Below are 14,901 nucleotides of genomic sequence, written 5' to 3' on the forward strand. Positions count from 1 at the left end.
CACACCTTTAATCTATAGAGAACAGACAAAGAGGAGTGGGAGGGAGAGCTCGACAGACAGACCGACCGAGACAGAGACAGAAAGACAGAGAGAAAAAGACAGAGGGACAGCAAGAGTGTGACACAGAGAAAGAAAAGTCTGTATTTTGTGCTACCCCTGTCCACAGCTCCCAGTACAATTCAGCTCAGGGACCTAAGAAATTCTAAGAGCTTTTCCTTTTTACTTTGGTGTTAATCAGCAGTATACAGGACCTGAATCTCTCTGAAAGCACATCATACCAATGCTCCATTCAGGAAACAAACACGATGAACTAAATAAGAAGCTTGCTTTGAATGCTATTTGCTCTACAGAGCTGCCACCTGCCAGCTGGTGTACCCTGACCACACCGTTCTCCAAGTCTTTTCATTGGGCAAAATGAACACTGCATGTTCACAACTGCACACAGAATGTGACAGCCATTCAGTCCAACAGATCCAAGCCAGTGTTTATACCTCACCCCACCAACATGTTCTTTTACATTTCCTCTCATGCAGGTATCCATTCAGCTTCACCCAACGTATGTTGGTGCTGAGCTATCAACTCCGCTCTAGGGCAAATAGGTAGATGTAATAAAAGTTGCGAGACCGCAGAGAACAAAAAGATTACTGCAAGTTATCTGCTGCACAATTACATTTTAATTAAGAAAATGCATCGAAACCTGTGGCTTCAATTACTTGTCATCATATCGCTCCAGAGAACAGAACAATTAGAATTTCTAGAAACAGCACCATGGTAAGCAATGAAGGTAATCCCAAAACTGCCAGAATCCATATTTCTTCAGAGCAGGTAACTAGTGAATGGTGCTGGTTGAAAGAATAAGGGGCAGTTCTAACTGGCATCAGCAGGCATTTCAGCACACCAAGCACGAATTCTGATAGCACCGGACTCATCTTAAATGTATGTCAAGAGCACACTGGAAGGAATTAAAAAACTTGGAAATAAAATGTATCCTGTATTTAAATTTAATAAAATAAAAATAAAAATAAAAATAAAATTTAATGCTATGTCACCATTTGGTTGTTGCAAATTTTTTTTAAAGTTAATAGATACAAGTTCATCACTAACAGCTCATAATTGGCTTGCTGAAAGAAATCAGAGGGTTGTAGTTGATGGAACATGGTCATCTTGGTGCCCAGTTACTAGCGACATACCGCAAGGGTCGGTGTTGGGTCCACTGCTGTTCGTCATTTTTATAAATGACCAGGATGAGGGCTTAGAAGGGTGGGTTAGTTAGTAAGTTTGCGGACGACACTAAGGTCGGTGGAGTTGTGGATAGTGACAAAGGATGTAGTAGGTTGCAGAGAGACATAGATAGGATGCAGAGCTGGACTGAGAGGTGGCAAATGGAGTTTAATGTGGACAAGTGTGAGGTGATACACTTTGGACGGGGTAATCGGAATGCAAAGTATTGGGCTAATGGTAAGATTCTTGGGAGTGCAGATGAGCAGAGAGATCTCGGTGTCCATGTACACAGATCCCTGAAAGTTGCCACCCAGATTGACAGGGTTGTTAAGAAGGCGTACAGTGTCTTGGCCTTTATTAATAGAGGGATTGAGTTCCGGAACCAGGAAGTTCTGCTGCAGCTGTACAGAGCTCTGGTATGGCCACATTTGGAATATTGTGTACAGTCCTGGTCACCGCATTATAAGGATGTAGAAGCTTTGGAAAGGGTGCAGAGGAGATTTACTGGAATGTTGCCTGGTATGGAAGGAATGTCTTACGAGGAAAGGCTGATGGCCTTGAGGTTGTTCTCGTTAGAGAGAAGAAGGTTGAGAGGTGACTTAATAGAGACATACAAGATAATCAGAGAGTTAGGTAGGGTGGACAGGGAGAGCCTTTTTCCAAGTATGGGAACGGCAAACACGAGGGGAGACAACTTTAAAGTGAGGGGAGATAGGTATAAGATAGACGTCAGAGGTAGTTTCTTTACTCAGAGAGTAGTAAGGGTATGGAATGCTTTGCCTGCAACGGTAGTAGATTCGCCAAATTTAAGTCGTCATTGGACAGGCAAATGGACGTACATGGAATAGTGTAGGTGGGATGGGCTTCAGATTAGTATGACAGGGCGGCGCAACATCGAGGGCCGAAGGGCCTGTACTGCATTATAATGTTCTATGTTCTATTAATTACCCTTGAGAGATAGCTGGCAGCCACCCACCTTTTAAATGTCTGAATGATCTGAACAAACTTTTCATTGCTGTGGGTCTAGGGTTGAGTATTGATAAGGACAGCAGGTTTCCTTTCAAGAGAATCATCAGTGAACCAAATGGTTTCTTTTTTGGGCAATTCAGTAGTTACTGTACATGGGTCACTAAGGCTTTTTAACCCCGGACCTTTCAATCCAGTAACAGAACCACCCTAGTCCTGCAATGGTTCAAGAAGGCAGTTCACCACCACCTTCTCAAGGGCAACTAGGGATGAGCAATAAATGCTGGCCAGCCAGCGACACCCAAATCCCACTAATGAATACATTTAAAAAAAACTCCCACATGCTGTCAAATCAGATACCTATTCTAAAACACTGCAACATTGATTCTATGCTGAACCAGCTTCGATATTGCTGAAATATCACACTGAAGTTGATTTAATAGGGTGGACCAGCCAGCCAGTACAGCAATGGTCACCATCCATGGAGTGGTGAGGAAGTAAATTCAAAGCCAGAAGGCTTGAAGCCCCTAACAAATTTAAAAAAAAACCCTTTCTCAGAGAATGGTGTTACCAAAGGGAGTTTCCACGTAAGGGAATATACTCTAGGGAGAGATGAATTCAAAGGCAGGATGAGATGAAGTTGGTTTTTTTGATCTCACCAGAGCAGACCCATTCCCCCCCTTTCACACCTTAATTTACACGGCTGTTCCTCTTTCACCATATTTTGCACAGAACCTCCACGCCACCGATTCCCTTCGCCCCTCTTCTATCTGTGTCTAAATAACATTTAAAACGTTGTTCTCAACCCCTTTCAGTTCCGAGGCTTCGTCATACTGGACTTGAAAGCATTAACTCTGTTTCTTTGTCCATACATGCTGCCAGACCTGCTCAAGCTTCTCCAACATTTTCTGTGTTTGCTTCAGATGTACAGCATCTGCGAAGTTTGCTTTTATTTTTGTAAAAACTGAATTAGGGTTCATGTCAGGAGGCTCATAAACCCTCCTCTCATTTATCTCTCCACCCTTCAGTCACTCTGCTTGTATTCCTGAAGGGCTTTTGCCCGAAACGTCGATTTTACTGGTCCTCGGAAGCTGCCTGAACTGCTGTGCTTTTCCAGCACCACTATCTCCAGAATCTGGTTTCCAGCATCTGCAGTCATTGTTTTTACCTCAAACACATCAGATCAGTTGGGCCAAATTCAACAATAATCATCCAATGTCAGTATACTAATGAAAAGTAAACCTACCAGCTCCTGGCATTTAAAAAAAAGTCATCACTGCATTTGCACCAGCAGCCTTCTCTGTATCATTTCAATATTAGTATCTGGGTTGCCAAAGCAAGCACAAGCCAACACAAACAGTATAAAAAGACTTATGGTGATTTAGTGGTAATGTCCCTATCTCTGAGCCAGAAGGCTTAGGTTGTTGGAAAAGCTCAGCAGGTCTGGCAGCATCTGCAGAGAAATCAGCGACCCTTTCCCAGAACTGATGGAAGCCAGGAAAATGTCAGTTTATACAGGTATACAGAAGGTAGGGTTGGGGGAGGGGGTAAGGAGTAAATGATAGGTGAAAATAGAGCCCAAAGAGAGAGAGAGAGAGAGAGAGAGAGAAGAGCAGTTGGACAGGTAAAGGGGTAGATAATGATCTGGCTAGGAGAGTAATAGCTGTTAATGGGGACTTTTAGTGACTGATGATGGATTGTATGTATTACCAGACTGTGTGAGATAACAAGGCCTGGGTGTGTGGGAGTTGGGAAAAGGACATGGGAGAGCTCAAGGCCTCAAGTTATTGAATCAATACTGAATCCAGAAGGCTGCAGGGTTCCCAAGTGGAAAATGAGGTGCTGATCTTGGGTTCAAGTCCGACCTGTTCCAGAGGAGTTTAATAACATCCCTGAACAGGTTGATTAGAAAATATCTGGAACAGAAATGTGAGCAGGCATTTAGACTATCAGATATTTAGTGGAACAAATCAGGACCAAACAGCTCAGCAGAAGAGTTGAACAAAATGTTTCAGTCCAGAATGAATCACAAGTCACAACACAAACAAACACACTTCAACAATGAGGGGTACCTGTGAATGAATAAGTTCCTGGAACAGCAACACCTTTTCAGAGAGGGGAGGATCTGTGTTGGGAGTAGCAGGTTCTAATCACCTGTCTCCTTGCAGGAAATCAACTAGATTCAAGATTCCTAGCTAGCGAAAGTCAGGTGAATTGCGACCTGGAACTTCAGGATGTGAGATTTCCAGAGTCTAAAATTTACCAAATTCTGCAGGGGACGGATTACAAAACTTGATCCCCAGAACAGGGTATTCCAGAAGCCCCACACAAAACAGCTCATTCCACTTGGGAACAGGCCACAATCAAGTAAATTAGCTCTCACAGACAAATCATCTATCTTCTCTATTAGTCTGTTAAGAGTCTAACTGGCACAGTTTTGACAAGAATAAGCAAAATAACCAGCACTTGCTCGGCACCGCAGACTGTTCTGAACCGACCCTACAAGGAAGGCCCCAGTTTCAGTTTTGTTTCTGATCCGCCCTGCCTGGTCACAATGAAGAGAATGATTTGCTCTCTCGGGTGGGGATTTACAGACCTCCTTTAAAAAAAACACTGGCTGGCTGATTGAAAAAACCAGCTCCACCTTCCCTGTTTATAAAACCGCCCGGGCTAGTTTCACTTTCGATTCCCATATTTAAAAAAAACACATTCAGTTCAGAGGGCTGATGAGGTGCCTGCAACTTCCAAGCTCACCCAATAATAGTAACTACTCAAAATCTTCCGTTCCCGCTCCCACTCTGAAAACACACTTATGCCTTTGACTGCACAGGCTGATCGCTACTGGTGGCCGGAGTTTTCTTTCATGACACTGGACTTCAACAGCGCAATGGACAGGCAACCCCCCTCCCCAGTACTCTTGGCAGACGCGATGTAAATTGTCCCAGCCAGTGAAGCGGCCTTTCTGCAGTACTGACCAGCATGGTCAAATGTTAAAAAAACAGGGAGAGAATGATGGTCATCGACAGATTCTGCCGAGTTTTAGTTTCGTAAACCTGGAACGTAAAGCCACCCGAGCATCACCACACAATAGTTGGACATCACCGTAAATATTGTGATCGGGCGCTTGGGAGGGTGCCCAAAGGCCGCACATGGCGTTATAGAAACGCAGATCCACTCATTTCGCTTGAGGACAATACAGCAATGGTGTGGGCACTTCAGACCCCCACCCCAAAGTGGTTTTAGCACCGCTGCCTCTCAGTGCTCAGAGACCCTCCCCGGATCGACACCACCCTACGCGGAGTTTGCACGTTCGTCCCGTTTCCTCCTCAAGACGTGCACGTTAGATGGATTAGCTACGATAAGTGCAGGGCTGCGGGGCTATGGGGGTGCGTATGAGTGGGATGCTCCTTGGGAGACCTTTCTTCCACGCTGCAGGGATTCTGTGAACCTCTGAAATTCTGCCTCTGAGCATTGCTCTTAGTAGTTGGGTTAGCCAGAATGACCACCACCACAGAAACATTTTTTTTGACAATTTTCAGGGTAATTTTTGCACATCATTTGCTATCAAATTTTGCGACCAGAGAACAGTGGGTCACAGACGATACCAAATACAAGTCATACAACACAGAATCAGGCTCTTGTCTAACTCGTCCATGCCAACCAGGTGGGCCAGTTCTGAGGAAGGGTCACTTCACCTCAAACATTAACTCTGATCACTCTCCAAAGATGCTGCCAGACCTGCTGAGGTTTTACAACAATTTCTACTTCTGTCGCTGTTTTTGTGAGGTTAACCCATACCAGAACGCCAACTTGGAGTGGAACACCTGAGACGCACGCACCAACCAACCACACCGCCCTGTGGCCGACTACTTCAACATTCCTCCCCAAAGACATGCCAGTCCTGAGCCACCTCCACTACCAAATCAAAGTCACCCACCATATGAAGGAAGAACACCTCATCTTCTCAGAATCCCTACAGCAACCCTCGAAAAAGTAACCCAGCCAGACCAATTCCCCAACCTATTACTCTCCATTTACCTCTGACTTATGCACCTAACCTACACAACCCTGAACACTATGGGACAATTTAGCATAGCCAACCCACCCTCACCTACACATCTTTGGATTGTGGGAGAAAACCAGAGCACCTGGAGGAAACCCACTCGGACACGGGGAGAATTTGCAAACTCCACACAGGTAGCTGCCCAAGGCTGAAATCGACCCTGAGTCCTTGGCACTGTGAGGCAATAGCACTAACTACTGAGCCACCCTTCTGCCTCAGGTCCCTATAATCAACATCAACTTCACCAGTTTCCAAATCTCCCCTCACACCACCCCATCCCAGCTCTAACCCTCCAACACAGCATACCTCCCTCTTGACCTGTCCATCTCCCTTCCAAACTATCTGTTCCACCCTCCCCTCGACCTATCATAATTACCTCCCACCTGCATCCACCTACAGCCTTCCCACCTACTTTCCCCCCAGCCCCTCCTATTTTATCTCAGCCCCCTTCCCCTTCTACACTCCTGCTGAAGAGCTTATGCCCAAAACATTGACTCTCCTGCTTCTCAGATGCTGCCTGACCTGCTGCGCCTTTCCAGCACCACACTTTTTGATCAAGATCATATCCTGGCCAAATATCTTTTAAATGTTGTAATTGTACCAGCCTCCACCACTTTCTCTGACAGCTCGTTCCACAGATGCACCAGCCTCTGGGCGAAAAGGTTTCCCCTCAAGTCCCTTTTAAATCTCTCCCCTCTCACCTTAAACCTAAGCCCTCTAGTTTTGGGCTCCCCTCCGCCACCCCACGAAAAACAGACCTTGGCTATTCGCCCTATCCATGCCCCTCACACAGCCTCTTCCTGTGCTCCAGGGAGAGATAAACCTCAAACTATCCAGCCCCTCACTATAGCTCAACTTTCCAGTCTGAGTAACATGCTTGTAAGTTTATTTTTTGCACCCCTTCCAGTTTAAAAACATCCTTCCTATAGCCAAATGTCATGCCAGTCACAGGAAAAACTACATGGAGCAAAAGGGTATACATTGATGTGTTAAGATTTTTCGACACATTCAGGAATGGATTAAGAACACTTCACAATGATGTTCAATGAGGGGACATGTGTGGAGCACAAACATTGATGCAGCGGCTCGGTGGCACAGTGGTTAGCACTGCTGCCTCACAGCACCAGAGACCCGGGTTCAATTCCCACCTCAGGTGACTGTCTGTGTGCAGTTTGCACATTCTCTCTGTGTCTGCGTGGGTTTCCTCCCACAGTCCAAAAATGTGCAGGTTAGGTGAATTGGCCATGGGAAATTGCCCATTGTGTTAGGTGAAGGGGTAAATGTAGGAGAATGGGTTTGGGTGGGTTGATCTTCAGAGGGTCAGTGTGGACTTGTTGGGCCGAAGGGCCTGTTTCCACACTAAGTAATCTAATCAATTGGGCCAAGCATCTGTGAATTTTATGCCCTCAGGGAGTCAGATACTAGAAACAGACAAAGAATGTCGGTTACAGAATTTGTTACCATTCCTCCTATACAAGAATTTTCCTGAGCACGCAGAAAAGGCTGCCACAATAATCACCCTTCTCATGCTGTCTTAGTATTCTCCATCGGTCTTGAAATACTCATGAGCTTTTGCTTATGGGTGATGGTAAACACAAAATGCATATCTAGAAACTGGAGGCTGGATACTACACGAACACCAGCATTGCTCAGACTACAGAATAAATTTAGCAGGATTTTTATACACAGCAACTTAACACATGATACACTAGTGTATAAGTGGGTGTTCACAGGCAGCAGTAATTTTGTGATCAGAAATCCAACCACAGGCTTTAATTTATCCTTGACGCTCTGTTATGTGATAGGTAGCATGACGAGGAGCGTGATATTCACACACAGTGTCCACTTGAGCTTTAGCAGTGCATTGAGACTCGATGCTCCTAAATAAGTGTCACTGGTGCCTGGAGAATGTGATTTGCGTTACATAATAAAGTTGAATAAGTGTGGTGGTCACTGGTGGCAGCGAAAGCAATTGGACAGTATTAATCAGATGTTAATTCTGTTCTGCTGTATTTTGCTGCAGCTGTAACATCAGGTTTACACAAAGCTAGTGCCAAGGTAGCATGGGTAGGGTTTCAAACTGACATAGGAGAGGGTGAGGACTGCAGATGTTGGAGATCAGAGCTGAAAATGTGTTGCTGGAAAAGCGCAGCAGGTCAGGCAGCATCCAAGGAGCAGGAGAATCTATGTTTCGGGCATGAGCCCGAAACGTTGATTCTCCTGCTCCTTGGATGCTGCCTGACCTGCTGCGCTTTTCCAGAAACACATTTTCAGCTTTCAAACTGACATAGGTCAGCACCCCGATCCCATGCCAGGTCCAGTACATCACTGCATTAGGAAGGGATGGCCTATCTACTAGATTGGTTGAGCGGCACAACTGATTTTTGACCCGTGTGCTAAAGGCTAAAACAGTAAAGATATTCTCTGCTCCTCATAACCGAGCACTCTGCCTTTACCACTGACAGCAGGCAACTCAGCAGAAAATCATATTTAAAAGTGGCTGCTATATAGGACACAGTGGCCTTGGGCAGGGAAAAGAAAGACAGCCCACAAGAAAGACAGAATTGAAATCCACAATTCTGCAACCTTTTGTAATAAGGCAACATGATTGATGTTTAGTATGTAAATTGTGTTGGCAAATGAAGGGCATCTCATGTCAACTTTGAACCTGGCTGAGCAGAGAAACAAACCTTTTGGTTTTGACCTTCACCAAGACAAACACAAGATTGTCAAATCATTATAACAACTTATACCGCAAGAGGGGAAAAAAAAGGGACTGACTGGCTAGCAGGTAAACTTCGATTGGCTATAGACTGCCACAGAGTACAGTGAACTATAGGCTACCTCCTGAGAAATTGAACAGGCACAAGGCTTGAACACACATGCTGGAGGCAACGCATATTCATATGAAGGGACCTGTTCTTACAAAAGGATGATGTTCAAGCCTCACACTTTTTGTTGACTTACTTGGGAACTTAGGAATCTTACAAATCTCCAGTTGTTTTCTCCATGGCAATATCTCAACAAATGAGATGAGATTCCACTTGCTAACTGAGCGTGCAAAATTGACACAGAGCAGTCATTTGCTCTCGCATAGGGCATAATCTCAGAGAAAGGGATTGCCCATTTAAGACAGAGATAAAGAATGCTCTTTGAGGGTAGTCAATCTGTGGAATTATTTACTGCAGAGGAATATCGAGGCTGGTTTGTCAAGTATATTCATGGCTGAGATAGACAGGTTTTTAAAAGCAAGCCCTTCCTGATGAAGGGCTTATCAGGTTTTAAGTTTGCTCGCGCAGCTGGTAGATTTGTTCAGACATTTTGTCACCATGCTAGATAATCAGTGAGCCTCTGGTGAAGTATTGGTATTCTGTCCCACTTGCTTTTAACCAGGGCTTATGCCCAAAACATTGATTCTCCTGCTTCTCAGATGCTGCCTGAACTGGCTGTGCTTTTCCAGCACCACACTTTGTCTGATTTCCATCAGCAGTCCTCACTTTCTCCCAGATTTTTAAATCATCAAGGGTTCAAAGGAGTATGGGGATAAGGCAAGAAAATGGAGTTGAGGACTATCGGATCGACCATGATCACATTGAATTGAGGAGCAGAGGCAATGGGCTGAATGGCCTACATCTGCTCCTACATTTTATGGTCAGTGCCCCTTTCTCCTTCAACATCTTTCTTTTGTTCAGCAACACTAAAGTTCCTCAATAGCATGTGACTGTGTGAAGACAATGTGCTGAATCTCCCCTGGTTTCAAATACAGAAAACACAGATGTAGTACCATTTGGTTTGGTTCCCAGTGTTGAAGAAGTTTGCTCTGTTCAGTCTGTATTTTCCTGTTTTAATTTCCATCCTCACAGTCCGATCTATATTAAGAATTGGGTTTCCCCTACTGCATCTCAAACTCGACTTAACACTCTGCATACATATGCATGGCCTGCTTAACATCTAAGTAACTTAACTAAGTGTCTTTGCACTCTAATGTGAGTACAGTCAAAATAAAAGCAGTGTTGAATATAAATGGCTTTTTAAAAAAAAAGTAACTGCTGGCATATAAATGATGCCCGAAATGTGCTAGAATGACAGCATATGTGACAGAGATGAATACAAATTGCAGACCATTTACTGTTTCAATCAATATGATAATTTCTTTCAGCTGCAGACAACTTCTCAAACTTACTGTAGCTTATATGTGCAAAGCAGATGGTTGTTTATTTTAGAACCCACTAGGTCATTTCACATTTCAGTTTCACTGGCGTACCAATTTGCTGGAACTAGAAGTGCAAGAGACCCGTTCCCAACAAAATCCTTTGCACTTTCCATTTGCAAGCCTCCCACACAGGTCAATTACTATCACACGCCCAGGAACCCTGTTGCCCTTCCTGAGAATAAAGTGTGTGCCTAGCCAAGGCATGACCCTATTCAGTATTATTCCTTGATTCCAAAGAAGTGCCATATCCCAAATGTAGAAACTGCTAAGTACCACATAACTTAAAAAAAAGTTCACTCAATCTTCAGTGACTTTACTGAGCATGGAAATTCATGTGTTGCTCAGGAGTGCAGAACATAGTCACAGAATTATCACCATTAGAAGAGGTTTAGCATGTCATGTCTGCACCAATACTCTGAGTATACTATAGAAAAGTACAACATAGGAGCAGGCCCTTTGGCCCTTCATCTCTATGTTGACCATGAAGCCATTCTAAACTAATCCCATCTGTCTACTCATGGTTCCTTCCCGTCGGTCTAAACATCTCTCAAACATTGCTATCATATCTGCTTCTAGCATCGCCCCTGGCAACGCATTCCAGGCACCTACCACTCTTAAATAAAAATTGCCTCACGTATCTTATTTAAACTTTCCCCCTCTCACCTTAAACCTATGCCCCTCCCCTATATTTGACATTTCCACTCTGGGAAAAAGATTCCGCAACCCATCTTATCTGTGCTTTTCATGATTTTAAAAATTTTTTCAGGCTGTTCCTCAGCCTCAGAGGATTTCATTTCATGCCACTCTCCTGCCTTCTCCCCATGATCCTGCACATTGATCCTTTTCAAATAACAGTCTCATTCCATTTTGAATGCCTCAATTGAACCTGCCTCTACCACTCTATCAGGAAGTATTCACCAGATCCTAACCACTCAGTGTGAAAACGTTTCTCATGCCATCTTTACCTATTTGCCAATTACTTTTACCTGTGCTCTCGCAAATTCAAACTGGAAACAAACTAAAAACAAACTAAATGGGAGGAGCAGGATGGAAAACTGCACTAGTATAGAACTAGGACACGCAGGAGCATTTAAAAATGTGTGTGAAAGCAGAGAACTGAGCTGGTCTCTCAATCACTTCAGTTCAATTGTAAATCAAGTTTCAGTCAGTCAGTGAAGGGTCAGTCAGTGAAGGAAACATGTGAGTCGCCAAATACTCAGAATTTACATAGGGCTACGCAGTTTCCTGGATCTCTGCTGCCTTTGCAGAAATTAGCAATGGTGAAACTGATCAGTCCAAGCGCCTCAAACTAGAGAGAGAAGGCAGGAAACTTAAAAGAAAAAGTAACGTAAGACAGCTGCTGAATACTGGATTAGTGGTGCTGGAAGAGCACAGCAGTTCAGGCAGCATCCAACGAGCAGCGAAATCAACGTTTCAGGCAAAAGCCCTTCATCAGGAATAAAGGCAGTGAGCCTGAAGCGTGGAGAGATAAGCTAGAGGAGGGTGGGGGTGGGGAGAGAGTAGCATAGAGTACAATGGGTGAGTGGGGGAGGAGATGAAGGTGATAGGTCAAGGAGGAGAGGGTGGAGTGGAGAGGTGGAAAAGAAGATAGGCAGGTCGGACAAGTCAAGGAGACAGTAACTGAGCTGGAAGTTTGAAACTAGGATGAGGTGGGGGAAGGGGAAATGAGGAAACTGTTGAAGTCCACATTGATGCCCTGGGGTTGAAGTGTTCCGAGGCGGAAGATGAGGCGTTCTTCCTCCAGGTGTCTGGTGGTGAGGGAGCGGCGGTGAAGGAGGCGCAGGACCTCCATGTCCTCGGCAGAGTGGGAGGGGGAGTTGAAATGTTGGGCCACGGGGCGGTTTGGTTGATTGGTGCGGGTGTCTCGGAGATGTTCCCTAAAGCGCTCTGCTAGGAGGTGCCCAGTCTCCCCAATGTAGAGGAGACCACATCGGGAGCAACGGATACAATAAATGATATTGGTGGATGTGCAGGTGAAACTTTGATAGATGTGGAAGGCTCCTTTAGGGCCTTGGATAGAGGTGAGGGAGGTGGTGTGGGCACAGGTTTTACAGTTCCTGCGGTGGCAGGGGAAAGTGCCAGAATGGGAGGGTGGGTCGTAGAGGGGTGTGGACCTGACCAGGTAGTCACGGAGGGAACGGTCTTTGCGGAAGGCAGAAAGGGGTGGGGAGGGAAATATATCCCTGGTGGTGGCGGAAATGTCAGTGGATGATTTGGTTGATGCGAAGGTTTGTAGGGTGGAAGGTGAGCACCAGGGGCATTCTGTCCTTGTTACGGTTGGGGGGGGTGGGGTCTGAGGGCGGAGGTGCGGGATGCTGAATACTGTCTTGTAACCCTGGTGTATATACACGCACAATTCCTCCTCTCTCATCATCCCAACCTCTCCCTCACAGTGAAACAAACTCCAGCATACACCCGATGAGTCAATACACCAAGCCATTTTGATTCAATGTCATTCCCTCAACAGCTACACTAGGAGGTAACAAGCTACAGGACAATGAGTGTTTCAAAGTTACAGGTACAATTCTGCCGGTTATGTCAAATTCCAATTGACTACAATTGTGAATAGTCGACTGTATTTCCGAGCTAGACAGGAAAAAGCTGGTAATTGGAATGTCATTATCATGCTGCATAGCTGGCAAACAGCTTCCAGTTGACAGATATAAACTAAAAACAGAAAACACTGATCAGGCAGTATCTGTAGAGGGAGAAAAAGTGCAAGTGTTTCAAATCCGTGATACTTCATTTCACTGTTTCTTTGAACACTGGAATAAACCCCACGGAGAGGTGATGTAGTTATCAGTAATCAACAACATTGGCAAAGTTTCACCCACCAATCATTCTACGCCTCTTAAAGCTGACATTCTAGAGGCCACCATCTTCTTGGACTAGGTTATATTTCAAATGCAGTCTGCTTTGGCAGGTAATGTATACCATCCATCTTATTCACTTGGAAAATAATCCAAGTGAAGGAGAACTGAATACGAGCAGTGTTTTAAAACTGGGTTTGCTGCATATCTGAAGTCAGACACACATCTTAAATTTCTGGGCCACAGAATCAGACCCTTTGGTCCAACCAGTCCATGTCAACCATGTTCCCAGACTAAACTGGTCCCACTTGCCTGCACTTGGCCTATATCACTCCAAGTATTTCTTTCTTACACACTTATCTAAATGTCTTTTAAATGATGTAACAGTACATGCATTCACCTCTGTCTGAAAGTTTATTCCTTACATGAACCACTGTGCAAAAATGGTGCGGAGTATCATGTAATCATCTCTGTTTCTGACCTTATACTAGAGAAAAGGGCACTGGTAGAAGCAGCTGAATATGGTTGGGCTTAGATTAGATTAGATTACTCACAGTGTGGAAACAGGCCCTTCGGCCCAACAAGTCCACACCGCCCCGCCGAAGCATAACCCACCCATACCCCTACATCTACATCTACATCTACCCCTTACCTAACACTACGGGCAATTTAGCATGGCCAATTCACCTGACCTGCACATCTTTGGACTGTGGGAGGAAACCGGAGCACCCGGAGGAAAACCACGCAGACACGGGAAGAACGTGCAAACTCCACACAGTCAGTCGCCTGAGGCGGGAATTGAACCCGGGTCTCTGGCGCTGTGAGGCAGCAGTGCTAACCACTGTGCCACCATGCCGCCCACAATTGTACCTGTAACTTTGAAACACTCATTGTCCTGTAGCTTGTTACCTCCTAGTGTAACTGTTGAGGGAATGACATTGAATCAAAATGGCTTGGGACGCTATCCTGAGGAACTCCTGCAGTGATGTCAGGAGCAGAGATGGCTGACTTCTACAACCAACTTATTTTATGCCAAGTATGACTTGAAACAGCTGAGAGCTCCCCCACTTCCCCAACCCCAACCCTTTCCTGTTGTCTCCAGTTTTGCTGGAACACCTTGATGCAACACTCAGTGGAATGCTGCCTTGACCCCTCTCTGGAATTCAGCTTATTTGCAATGTTTGAGCCAAGGTCTGTAATGAGGCAAAAATACTCTGGTGGAATGCGAACGGAGCAGGTTAGTGGGCAGGTTTTTACTAACCGAATGCTGTTCCGCAGTGGCCGGTATCCTTTCACCAAGTCACCCTTTATTTACACGTGGAGAGTCCTTAACACTGATCTAGCTGACCGAGCCAGCTCTCAGTGAACAGATCCTCAGACTCCCGGTTTATACCTGTCAGCCAGGGCTTGCCGATTGGGACTGTTAATCTGGAGGTCTGTGAGGTACACCTAGCTGATCTGCTTACACTATGCACAGCACTGTTGGTAAGCCCTTCCATCATTTTACTGATGCTTGAGCATTGACTGATGGGGTAATAATTGGCCATGTTGGATTTGTTTCGCTTATTGTGCACAGGAATAATACCCCTGAACAATTTTCCATATTG

At 45.1% G+C, this 14,901-nt stretch overlaps 1 protein-coding gene across 1 annotated transcript in view; it reads right to left on the bottom strand.

Moving 5' to 3' along the window:
- The window catches only part of LOC140453937 (double-stranded RNA-specific adenosine deaminase-like), an 83,148-nt gene that overhangs the window by 44,229 nt on the left and 24,018 nt on the right, over positions 1-14,901 (bottom strand).

The sequence above is a fragment of the Chiloscyllium punctatum genome, chromosome 28 (genome assembly GCF_047496795.1).
Source record: "Chiloscyllium punctatum isolate Juve2018m chromosome 28, sChiPun1.3, whole genome shotgun sequence".
In the NCBI taxonomy this organism is placed as follows: Eukaryota; Metazoa; Chordata; class Chondrichthyes; order Orectolobiformes; family Hemiscylliidae; genus Chiloscyllium; species Chiloscyllium punctatum.